Below are 12685 nucleotides of genomic sequence, written 5' to 3' on the forward strand. Positions count from 1 at the left end.
TGATATTGCAGGATCAGATGCTGGACATTATAGATCCTGCCATAACCCACTGAATGTACCGGGGGAGAGTGTGAACTACAGAGTAAACTGTAATCCACGTGGTGCAGCAGTGCTCCAAAATGTGTTCACCGAGTGCCACAATGATGGGGGAGTTTGTTAGTGTGAGAGTAGTGGGGTGGGGGCATGGGGGTATACAGGAACCTCTTATGTTTTTTTATAATGTAACCTTTTTTGTGATGTATGAATCTACAAAAAATACAATTTACAAAAATGATGGGGGTGGGTTATATGGGAACCTCTTATTTTTGTTTTAATGTAACATTCTATGTGATCTATTAACTTTAATAAAAAGTTTTTTTTTAAAAAGCATGTATTGCTACAGATTTGATTTCTTTTTTTTCTCTTATTGGTATATAATTGGATTTTTAAAAACAGCATCTATAATAATTAAAGATTGTCTAAAACACCATCAATATAGTGAACTACATTTTTGTTCCTATTAAGAAATGGAAGTATTTATTAAAATGATTTGAAACCATTCTCTTAATGGAATTACCTTTTACATGATGACACTGTACTGTCAACCTCAGCAACTTTCATCACAATCATCATCATCATCATCATCATTTACTGAAGGTTGGTTTTGTGCCAGGCCTTGAGATCAGCGCTTTAAAGCATTTTGTTTCACCTTCTAAACCATCTAATTACTATACTTCCCATTTTATACATTAGAAAACTGAGTTTCAGAGATGTAAAAGCAGCATCACCGCCAATAAAACTTTCCCAGTACACAGCAGATAAGAACTAGGATTCAAGCTCCAGAACCCTAACTCCAGAGACAACACTCTTTCTATCTCTTTTTATGGAGAGGTGTTGTGCTTCAGGCAATGAAACTTGGAAAGGGAGTGTGGCTTGATATTGGAACTTCATTCAAACTCTTGGGATATGATGACTTTCACCTATAATTTGAGGGCATAGTGCATACAGTCAATCAGTTCTTAGTGCAGTTCATAGTGCTTTAAGTATATTACTTACTCAATCTTCAAAACAATTTGCGGGAGATTTCATACTCATCCTTTACAGATGAGGAGCCTATGATGCATGGGTATTAAGTAACAAGTAATAGTTGTGCTAAATGTGAATCCAAATACAGAGGTCCTGCTCCTGACAATTACACTCCTACTTTATGTATGTATGTATGTATAAATGCATGTAAATATTTAAATAGAAAATTTCCACTGCCCCCTAACTGAATATCTGTGACTTTTTGTTTTATAATTTCTTCCCTATTATGCCTTAGACTCTGCTTAATGTCCCAAGAGCATTTTTAGGTGATTTGTATTTCCAAACTCTTGTTAAGAGAAATAATTTTTCGCCAATTATAAAGTACTGGGAGTGGGTGTGGCTCAACCTGGGTTCAGTTTCCAGTGCCTCCTAAAAAAACAATAAAACAAACAATAAGCAAACAAAAAAAACAAATCAGGGTAGTTAATGTGGCTCAGTGGTTGAGCACTGGCTTCCCACATACAAGGGCCCAGGTTCAATCCCTGTTCTCGGCACCTCAAAAAAATAGCACTGTCCAAATACTGGGATTTATTTTTTTAAGAATGTCACCAAATGTTTGATGGTGAGTAAAGCAGGGATGCTGGCTGAGGTTCTCCATTATTAACTTCTAACATACTCTTCCCTCTTTGTGTCCCATCATACTCTCTGTATGACTCACAGGCCCCAGCCTGGTTCAGTTTTTTGAATGCCCAGTATACGCCTCTTGTCTTACCTCTGTGCTTCAAATATATGACCTACAAGTACAAAATGCCAAGTTCTAATATTAATGGGAGTAAATTGAGGGCCTCAAAATTCTAGTAAGATAGAGTAAGCCATTAAAAAAAGGTGTAATTTGTTATCACCTGTTGTGTCTTTTGGACTGAGATTTTTTTGAAGGTTTTTAAAATAACATTTTTTTTCAAACTTTTAAGTTAATTGTGCAATATGGAAAGCTGAAAAACACAAGAAGCAAGAACACAAACGTCATCCAGATTACAAGCAGTTTATAGTTTGACATATACTTCATGATGTGTGAAAAAGGATGATACATTCTGTGTGATCTCAACCACATAAAAATGTATGCTATGTTCTGTGTATACACACACAGGACCTGAAAATGAGATTTTAATTGTGCATTTCAAAGTGCCTCTCCTAATATTATTTTATCACAGATTTAATTAAAAACTAACATGTGCCTGATATTATAGTTACTCAACAAACCCAGTTCATCATTTTTCCTGGATCCACAGCTAACCTACGTTACCCAGCTCCCATTTCAGCCCATGGAATTTGAAGAGAGTTGATGTGCATGATTATTGGACCTCATTCAGGGAACCCCACATTTCCTTGATGCTTTTTTATTACTTTTCTGAATACAGTGTAAGATATTTCAGTGGTGTTGTTGAAAGTACCAAAGCCACATACACAGATGGACCTTAGCTCTTCAACTCTTAGAGAATAGCTGCCTACTGATTTTAAATTTTATGTGAATAAAAACAAAACTTCTCTCGTGTTTAAACCTAAACACATTTTGAAGGGGATTTGTTACAGGAGTTGATGTTATCCTAAATAATACATAAGTGAACATAAACAAAACAAACAAATACCTGAATGAATCAATAATAAGTGACTAGGTATCTAGCACTGTTGAAGATATGCTCAAGGGAAGCACTAACTTCCTCTATTCCCAACTAGCTAAGATTTGCATGTACAGTTTTCTGTTAACTTTTCCAGTTTCAGCTCATCTTAGTCTTTCCTGAGTCCCATGAAACTGCAGGAAAATTCTTAAAAATATGTATTGATTTTTCCCTCTGCTCTTTCCATTTCCTAGGCTTAGGATGTTTTTCCTGGACTCTTTTTAAATTTTTAAAAAAATTTATTATATTGAAATTTTTTTAAAGATACTTAGATTATATAAATGTCACATAAAACAATATGGGGGATTCCCATATGCCCCACTCCCTACCACTCCCACAATTTCCCACATTAACAACATTCTTCATTAGTGTGGTACAGTTGTTAAAATTGATCAACACATATTGGGGCATTACTACTAAATGTGGATTATAGTTTACATTATAGTTTAATCTCTCTCCCACACAAATTTGTAAGTTACGACTAGATATATAATGGCCTGAATCTGTCATTGCAACATCATTCAGGACAATTCCTTTGTCCTGAAAATGCCCCCATATTACACCTATTTCTCCCTCTTTTTCTCTTCAGAACTTCCAGTGACCACTGCCTCCACATCAATGATAAAAGTTCTTCCATTGCTAGCATAACAATAAGTCTATAGTAGAATAACAGTAAGTCTACTCTAGTCCGTCATTCATCCTCCAGTCCTAAGGATTCTGGAATGGTGATGCCCACTCCTTCTCTAACTGGGAGGAAGCTTATATCCCATGGGGCAGATGGATGGGACTGCCTCACTTGGAGTTATAGACTCTCTCTGTTCCTTGGGATGTTTGTTGTCCATCATCATTTCCTTGTTCATTGTCCTGGTTGAGTAAGCGTTGCAAATCTATTGAGATTCAGGGCCCAACTGGCACATGGAAAGCCCAAAAAATTAACTCTGGTACTAACTACAGACTCAAATAGAAGGGGCAGAAAAGCGATGTGTGGGAAAACTACAATTGAGTACAGCTCTGTCACATTTTGGAGCACAGATTTCAAAATAGGGCCCACTGGCAAGGCACCGAACTCCTGAGGTGCCAGTCCTGCCTGTGTCTGAATATCTCCAGAGATCTCAGGAGCCCTGATATTTGAGGCAATATTTACTTTGGCAGTCAATGAGATCCTGCTGAGATGTGCATAAGCATAGCCTCCGGAATGACCTCCCAACTCAATTTGAAGCCTCTTAGTCATATAAACTCATTTGTCTTTACCCTTTTCCCCTTTTGGTCAAGGTCTTTATCCAGTTGCATTGCTAGTTGGTGCTTGGTAGTAATTCCTCTGTGTCAGCGAGGCCAGGGAGGCTCATCCTGGGGAGTCATGTTCAGGTAGGGGGGTAGGTAATGCATTTATATGATGAGTTTGGCTTGGAGAGAGGTCTGGGCTCTTTTAATGGCTAGCTCCATTTTAGCTTTCAGTCTCATTGCAAATGTAGAGCTCACACTGCCATGGTCGGCACAATCATGTAGGTCTAGCTTTCTTACTCACACAGATCTGTTGAGAGTGTTTTGTATATCATTGTGGTTAAATGCTTGAATTCTAGAGCTGGAAGCCACTAGCTACATGAAGCATTGTGAATTTAAATTAACTACATTTAAATAAAATATTAAAATAAAAATCTATTTCCTCAGTCTCAGCAGCCACATTTCACTTCCTTAAGAGCCATATGGAACTAATAGCTACCAAATCAGATAGCACAGATCATGAACATTTCCATCACTATAGAAAGTTCTATTAAACAGCACTACTCTAGAGGCAATCTATTTACTTTGCCCACCTGTGCCTCAGTTTCCCACAGTATCTCAAATTGATAGATAGCATGCCAATTAAATGAGTAACTACATGTAAAATATTTAAGACTGTACCTTGCAAACTGTGAGTGCTCAAAATTGTTAGCTATTGTTTCTATCTTTAGGCACAATATTGCAGGTTTCTATAAGATTCTTCCAACATCCACAATCTTAAGCAACTAGTACTAACATACCTTGCTCCCTATTTTCCTAATCTCTTCTATTAGCTTTTTCTCTCTTTTAGCCATTTATTCTTTTTCTTGAAGTTGAGATTTTGACCTAATTTCTGGTTGTCATTTTTACTTTTGTTTCTGAAAATAATTTGATACCTCACTTTGGGTAAACATGTTTTATTCTTGTTAAAGCCTCAAACTCCAATTGCAAAGAGAAACTTCTTATTACTTACTATAAGAAGTAAGCCAGGGGTTTTAGCCCAGCAGGGAGTAAAAATGATAGCATTCATCACTCCAGGTATGTTGTAGAGAGGTGTCTATTGGGCTCTCCGTTGCAGAATTCCAGGAATCACTGGACCTACTTTGCCATTTTGCGTCAGTGCCACAGTTCCACATAGGAGTGTAAAAGATTTAATAATAACGATATAACCCAGAATCTATTTCCATTTACTCAGATTGCCCCAGAGAGAAAACCTGAAGGACCACTGTCTGGTATTTTACATGGATATAGTCACGACTGTTGTAGAAACATTCCAGGACTTAATGGGCATGTCTACCCCATTCACAAATGGCCAAACTATTCTTTCAATAATATCACTAAAAGCCAAATACTTTACTTAGTGATTTGCATACATGCATTCAATTTAGTGCACAAGGCTGTACCATTCTGTTTAGAACTCAAAGCCTACAAGTGACAGCCTAATGACTTAGGAGAGAAAGTCTTATTCACAAAATGGATTGTTCTAAGTATTCCTGCATTGCTTTCTAACGGTCAGACTTTTAGACACCAAAAAAGCTATTACTATTAATTACAAGCAAAATCTATGACAAAGTCTACCATTTATCAAGGACCCTACCTGTTAGATAACCTGCTCAGTCTTAAGGTCAAAATGATACCTACCTATAAGTGTTGAGAGAATACGAGGTAAAGTATCTGAAAGGAATGAAAATGAGCTTAGAAATGTTAAGAAACTCAGATACCTTTGAGTGAGAAGTAAGAAGGACAGCTGAATTTGATGTCTAACACAGCAAACTCCATCAAGCTTGTGCCTTAAAGCAGGAGTTCGTAACCTTTCCTGTTCCACAGACCCCTTTGCCAATCAGGTGAAAACCATGGACCTCTTACTAAGTCTACACTATACTGTGTATTATGTAATAAATATATCACACCTGCACCAACATGGCCCCAGAAGAATAATATTTTTTTGAATTTCAATTCAAGCTCATTGGCCCCTGATTAAGAACCCCTGCCTTAAAGAAACAGCTAATGTTAAAGCCATCTCAATTAATACAAAGGAAAACTCTCAGGCTCCCTAGAGCAAATCCTCTAAGGCAGGATGTAGGTTTCCAAACTTAAAATGCTTAATGATTGCCTGGAGTGTTCCTTAAAGCCCTCCTAATTCTAAATCTTTTGGAGTGGAGTCTTGGGATATGCATATTAAGAAGCCAGCCAGATGATCAGGATGTGTTCTCTAGAGAGACATGCCCCAGAGGGAGAAGTAACTTAGTTTCCTACATGGGTAAAACAAATATACTAAATGAGAGCCATATTCCCAATGGAGCTGACCTATTAAGAACAGTCAGTGTTAATTTTTACAAATATTTTAAAACAGTAAAAAGAGCAAGGGAAGAAGGGGTTTATAATTCATTGAGTGAGATTAATATATTATAATTCATTAAGAGTGAGATTAATCTTAAGAGTAAGATTAATATATTAAGAGGCAACATTCATTCACTCAGAAAGTTCTAACTCTGAGTCAGACACTGAGGTAGATGTTTGTTTTACTATATTGACTTGTGGAATCTAAAGAACACAAATAAATCAATTCCTAAAAACTGAGATCAATACCCTAATCCAGGGAACAGAAGAGGGTCTCTTGCTCTGAGGGTTTCTGGAATATAGCAGTGACGACACCAAGGATATCACCTTCACTCTATTTACAGTGGAAGCTGTAATTTGCCATCTGGTGAGGACATATTCTCTACTACTATTCCCTGAAGCCATGACTTTAGAATTGTGATGGTGTCACAGATAATGTAAGACCCTTCAGGTAGCACAGTGGAAAGCAGTCTTCTGGATTGTCAGATGTAATTTTGTATCCCAACCTCTGATGGGTGTGTGACCTTGATCAATTTGCTTAATTTCTCTGAGTTGTAATTTTCTCCTCAGTATACTATGGATAATAAATGGATACTACATTATTTATCATCTAGGGTTTAGTGATAATTGAATAAGCATACATTATCTCATTTAATCCTTATTTCAAAGTACTGTGAAGAGCACTTTGAAATAAAATAGAAAAACGGGCCAAAAATAAACCTTATTCTATTCTCCCTCTACATTAACTTCCGAAATTATCTCATTTAATCTCATGATCTTAAATAGCATTACTATGCTTTTAGGCAGTAAAGGAACTAACTCGTGTATGTTGCAAACATAGACTACAGGCTAAATATTTATCTTCCCATTGACCATTTAATCTTTGTTATTTAATAGTTTTCTTAAAAATTAATATATTCCCTTAAATTATTACATCCAAATCCAAGCTTTTGATTTCTACTCCCTCATACTGCTTATCCCTAAGTTATTAACAACTCATTAAATAGGACAAAGATCAGGCAAAGCAAAACTTAAATCTTGATTCCTCACTTAATCTCATGCTATAGCCAGTTCTGTTGCAGAAGAGGTCTTGGTCTAGCCGAGAAACCCAAGCAACACTCAGCGAGATGGAGGAACGAAGTTTTATTACGCACGCGGACCCAGAGGAGAGTTCAATCTCCAAATTCTGGGCCCCTTGCTGCAGTTTTCAGAGGCTTATATAGGGATTGGGGTTTCCATTGACTGGCTTGCGATTTGCCAAGCTGACTGGGTTTCACAGGCTGTTGGGAAGCCGGTGGGAGTTTTGAACACATTGGGTAGCAATCCACAGCGGAAGTACAGAAGCAAATTTGCTGGTTACCCCGTGATAAGCAGATACAGGCTGAGGTATCAGCTGCTAACTTAGATTAGCCTGCTGACTCACAGGATCAGGCTCTTGTAGATGCGCACCCTGCAGCTCACAGCGCACTCACCCAAGGGCTGCGTTATCAGAAGGCAGCCTGTATCAGCATTACATGGCAGGATAGAAGGGAGGGACAGGGGATTCCCTCAACAATCCCTCTGCTAAGCTTGTTAGTTCTATCTCTAAAATGAATTCCAAACTTGCCTACTTTTCCCTAGCTCTACAGCTATGTGTCCCCTCCAGTCCAACATCATCTCCCAACTGGTCAACTGACAGCTTCCCTGTTGGCATCCCTATTTCTACCCTTGATGCCAGGTAAAGTTCCCCCTTCACTCAACAACCAGAGCCATCATTTTTCAGTACATTCAGTCATGTACCCTCTCGTCAAAATCCTCCAATGCTTTCATACCCATAAAATTCATTTCACCATGATTTGTTTCCTGACTACTCATCTGACTCTAAATTTTACCATGCCCTCTCTCACGTCCAACAAGCTTGGCTCTCTTGTTCTTCTTCCGACAGCCCAAGCTCATTTCCACATGAGTATCTTCATACTTGCTTCTAACTCTGCATGTTTTGATTCCTTACATCATTTAGGTTCCCTTGAAAAGTTCCCCTTCATATAGAGGATTTCCACTGATTGTCTCATATAAAACAAAATCCCCTCCATCTTGTTTTCATAAGCACTGATTTTTCATGTCTTTGAATAAGCTGTTCTTTCAGATAAAGACATGGAAGGGTGTTACATGCTGTGCTCAAGACTGAGATAAAAATCTTCTACCCTGGATATCTCTCCTTATATATATATACATTTTTTTTTTCTTTTCCTGCATTCCAACTGAGACTTCACTAGTTCTTTCCATACACCCAAAACATCTTGAACACATATGTTTTCTTTAAAACCTTTTGAATATATTGGTGATTTGTAGTTTTGTACATAATGTACATATTTCCCCAAAATGAGCCTGTCAATGAATAGAAGAATCTCTTATCTTTGTTGAATTCAAGTGGGATTTTTAGCCATGCCACCTCTTAACTGGATGACCCCAGACAAGTTCTTAATTAAACCTCTATATGCCACAGTTTCCACATTTGTAACATAAAGGGTATAATTGTGAGTGCCTCATAGGATTGTTCTAAGGATTAATTGAGAAATACAGTAAAGTACTCACTATGTCCTGGGTATTATATTATGTGTTCTCTAAATATTAGCTATTATTATTAGCATTATTAGTATTATTACATTCCCAAAGTTAACACTGGGCTTAACATACCATAGATGTTTAATAAAGTTTGCTGAATAAAGATCTTGAATTTGTGTCTTATACAAAGCAGTATAATCATAATAGAGTTAATTAATTACTGAATTATTATAGAGCAGTACATAGTAAATACTACTGGAGAAGTCATTAATAATGTTCAACAAATACATCCAGCTTTCTACCTTTGACAACATGGCTTGATGGCACTTTCTGTTCCTCTCAAGAGAATGGAAACACGTGAATGGTACTGGCTAATGTATTGTGGCATATACAACTCCTGGACAGGAAGTTCTTATTGTTGGTGTGTTAATTCCCACTAGGCAACCTATAAGGGTTGAATGGGAATCCATAGCCAGCCTGATTTTCAGAGTTGGAAAGTAGGAAACAGAGATACAATCAATTCCACAGAAAACTATAGAATGAGAAGAAACAAACTTTTGATATTAGAAGCTACAAATTTTATATTATTTGTTGTTTTAGCATGAGCTATCATATCTAATCTTTCTCCCTCTGTAAGCATCTTAACTACCTTCAATCAGAAAAAAGGAAAGAGAAAGAGAAACCTCATAAGTTCCAAAATCATCCATCAAACCAAAATAATAACATAGAAGTAGGCCCAAAAAGAGTTGTGTGTGGACAGTGGCAGGGAAAGTGTGCTTGAAACATTGGTCTCTCTTCTATTATTAAAAGGCATTTATTTTTCCTTGTTCATTTTTGATAGAAATATAAGCCATCAATTTTCTTTTACTTCAAGATCCTATAGATTTTCTACAAATCCACAGCAATGAAAACATTTATATTTCATTATTACAAATTCCACAGGGAACTCTCTCTTTTATTATTTTTCTCAATTTTTATTGTATAATTAAAATGGTGAAGTTGCCTTGGAGAAATAATAAAATATGATAGGATATACCTGTCTTAGGTAAATATATATAATTTTAGTGAATATTTTAGATTATTTTAGCATCTTTTAAAAAATATACCTAATGACCTGACATAGGCAATTACTAAAACACGTGCATTAATACTCTTCAAATGATAATTATATTTTAATTAAAATGCCAAAGTGATCGAAATGTGAATTGTAAGCTATTTACTGTGTGGAGTCTAAGCAAAGAAAGAAATGGGGAAAGTATTTAAATCTTTATGATGTTTTTCTAGTAATGCTGGAAAAGTGATACTGAGAACAATTTTTTCCCCCCCAAATACCATAATACATAAATAGAAGTAAATTAAATCTGTCACTCAGCAAATTTCATTTGCCATGGGGAGATTAATATGAAAAGGGCCTCTGAATTTTTATCCAAGCAGTAAACCTAATAGACGATTTCAAAAATTCAGCTCTGATTTTCTTGAGGATAGATTATAGAATTTTGCAGCTTAAATCTTGATGTCACTACTTCAAAAATGTCCCAAGTTGGTAGTAACTAAAAGGCATTACTATCTTATAGTACTGTAGAGTCTATGTGAAATAAATTACTAGTTTCACTCCACTGACTACCAGATAAGAATATAATCCCATCCAAAGAACTGGAGCTAATTGGCTCAATTGCTGATATTTCAAGGAGCCATCCAACAATTGAAAAATGGAATTACATTCTCACTCTGTACTTGGTTGCTTTGCCATTATGGGTAACACAAGTGTGAAGTATGCCTGGGTCTAATTCGGTTTTGGCATTTATGTAAATGTGTCAAAGATTAGTTCTGGCAGCTCATGCTTTCACCCGGTAGGGTCCTGGAAATCTGACTTATTAAATTGGGAATAATGGCCTTGCCCCTGTTTGCTTTGAATGGAATTTGTACTAATGAGGGGTATTGTTACAGGGTCTTGAGCTCCATGGATAAAGGCTGGAGGAATGCAGGGAAGGTTCTTATGGCATCGTACTCTCCTGTTGCCCAGTTTACACACAGCCGACTCTTAGCATTTAAGATTAATAGAGTAGGAAGAGGAATTGGAATCAGACACATGAGTTCAGGGTAAATACTGACCCTGTACTGCCCTCACAGTAAGACAATGGATATATAATAGCATTGGCCCAAAGCCAGGTGGCCAGTGTTCAAATACTGGTTCTACCAAGAATTACGAATTGAATTGTGTCCAACAAAAAAGACATATTTAAGTTATAACCCCCAGTCCTGTGAAAGTGAACTTATCTCTGAACAGGAATTTTAAAGATGCTATTAGTAAAAATAAGGCCAATCTGGATTAGGGTGGATACTGATCCAATCACACCGGAGTCCTTATAAAGAGTAGGAGAGAGAGCGAGAAAATGATTGAGTTATTCCAGGGACTAAGCAGACACTGTGAGAATCCTACAGACTTCAGAGGACACATGGCCCTGCTGATACCTTAATTTCAAATTTCTAACCTCCAGAACAGTAAGGTAATAAATTTCTGTTGTTCCAGAGAACTAGTCTATGGTATTTTGTTAAAGCAACCCTGGAATACTATGAGACCATGAAATAATTGTACACTTTGAACATGACACTTATTGTCCCTAAGCCTTAATTCCTCATCTTCATATGAATGTTGTGAGATTAAAAGACATAATGAATAGATATAAAGAATTTGGCACAGATAAATATCAATAAACATGAGTTGTTCTGTTAGAATTTCTGTTTGAAGAGCAGGACTTGATGATGATGATGATGATGACCTTTCTTGAAAAAACTATCTCCTAGTCTTAATATGAGGATCAGCTAATATAGAGTTGAAACCTCAGAAGTTCCATGCAAATTGAACTTGTTAATACTTTCAATAGTGTTCAGGGTATTTTTACTTACTGTGCATCATTCTGTATTATTTCTCAAGTACACTTTCCTTATTCCTGAGATCCCAGACAATGGCATCAGGGACTGAGTCATATGCCAGGCATAGAGTAGGACTGAAACAAACAGTCTTGGGAATGAAGAGGGGTTTGTGGGGAATCTTTGGGAAATAATGGAGCCTATAACTGCCTCTAGCAGGTTCACTCATGCTCTGGGTGAGCAGGATTGCCAGGTCACCAAACATCCTTTGCAACGTGCTGTTTATTGGAGCCAGTAGGTATTAAATTATTTCATCAAGCAGTCCTGTAACTTTGCAGCTCCCTGGTGGGTCTTCTAATCTCAGATTATGTTCTCTCATAGAGCCATGATTGCTGGAAGGGTTATTACTAGTTCTCATTATACTATCTCCTGAGTCCTCTTTTATTCCTTTGTTAAAATTGTTCCACTGAGAATATTTTTTAACTCAAATTGAATTTCCTTTTTGACTCCCCACAATGATGTCACAGAGTTCTACCTTCCTAAAAATCTCCTAAAATTATAAAGGGGAACAAACTGCAAGCTTCAGTACGATTTAATTCTTTTTCTTGGGAAAATACCTTTATTTTTCCATCCATTCCACATTTATTAATCAAAGTACTGGGCCATATTCCTACAGAGGGCATATATGCATCTAAATGTGATATGGTAGGGGGTAAGGAAATAAATAGAATTCTGTTGTTCTAAATTCATAATACCTTTTAAATGAAAGGACATTAAAATTAGCAGTTTTTCCCCAATGTTATCGTATAGAAAATTGCTGGGTAATTTTCTTCTACTGGGCCCTAACAGCCAAGTAACTTTGAACAGAAGATGTTATCTGTTCTCACATCCCTCCTCCTGGCAAATAAACTTAGGAGGGGGCTGGACATTTCAAATTCCCTTCTAATTACCCAAGGATCATCACCTTATCAGGAAAATCTCAAATATTT

The sequence above is a fragment of the Dasypus novemcinctus genome, chromosome 18, assembly GCF_030445035.2.
Source record: "Dasypus novemcinctus isolate mDasNov1 chromosome 18, mDasNov1.1.hap2, whole genome shotgun sequence".
NCBI classification, from domain to species: domain Eukaryota; kingdom Metazoa; phylum Chordata; class Mammalia; order Cingulata; family Dasypodidae; genus Dasypus; species Dasypus novemcinctus.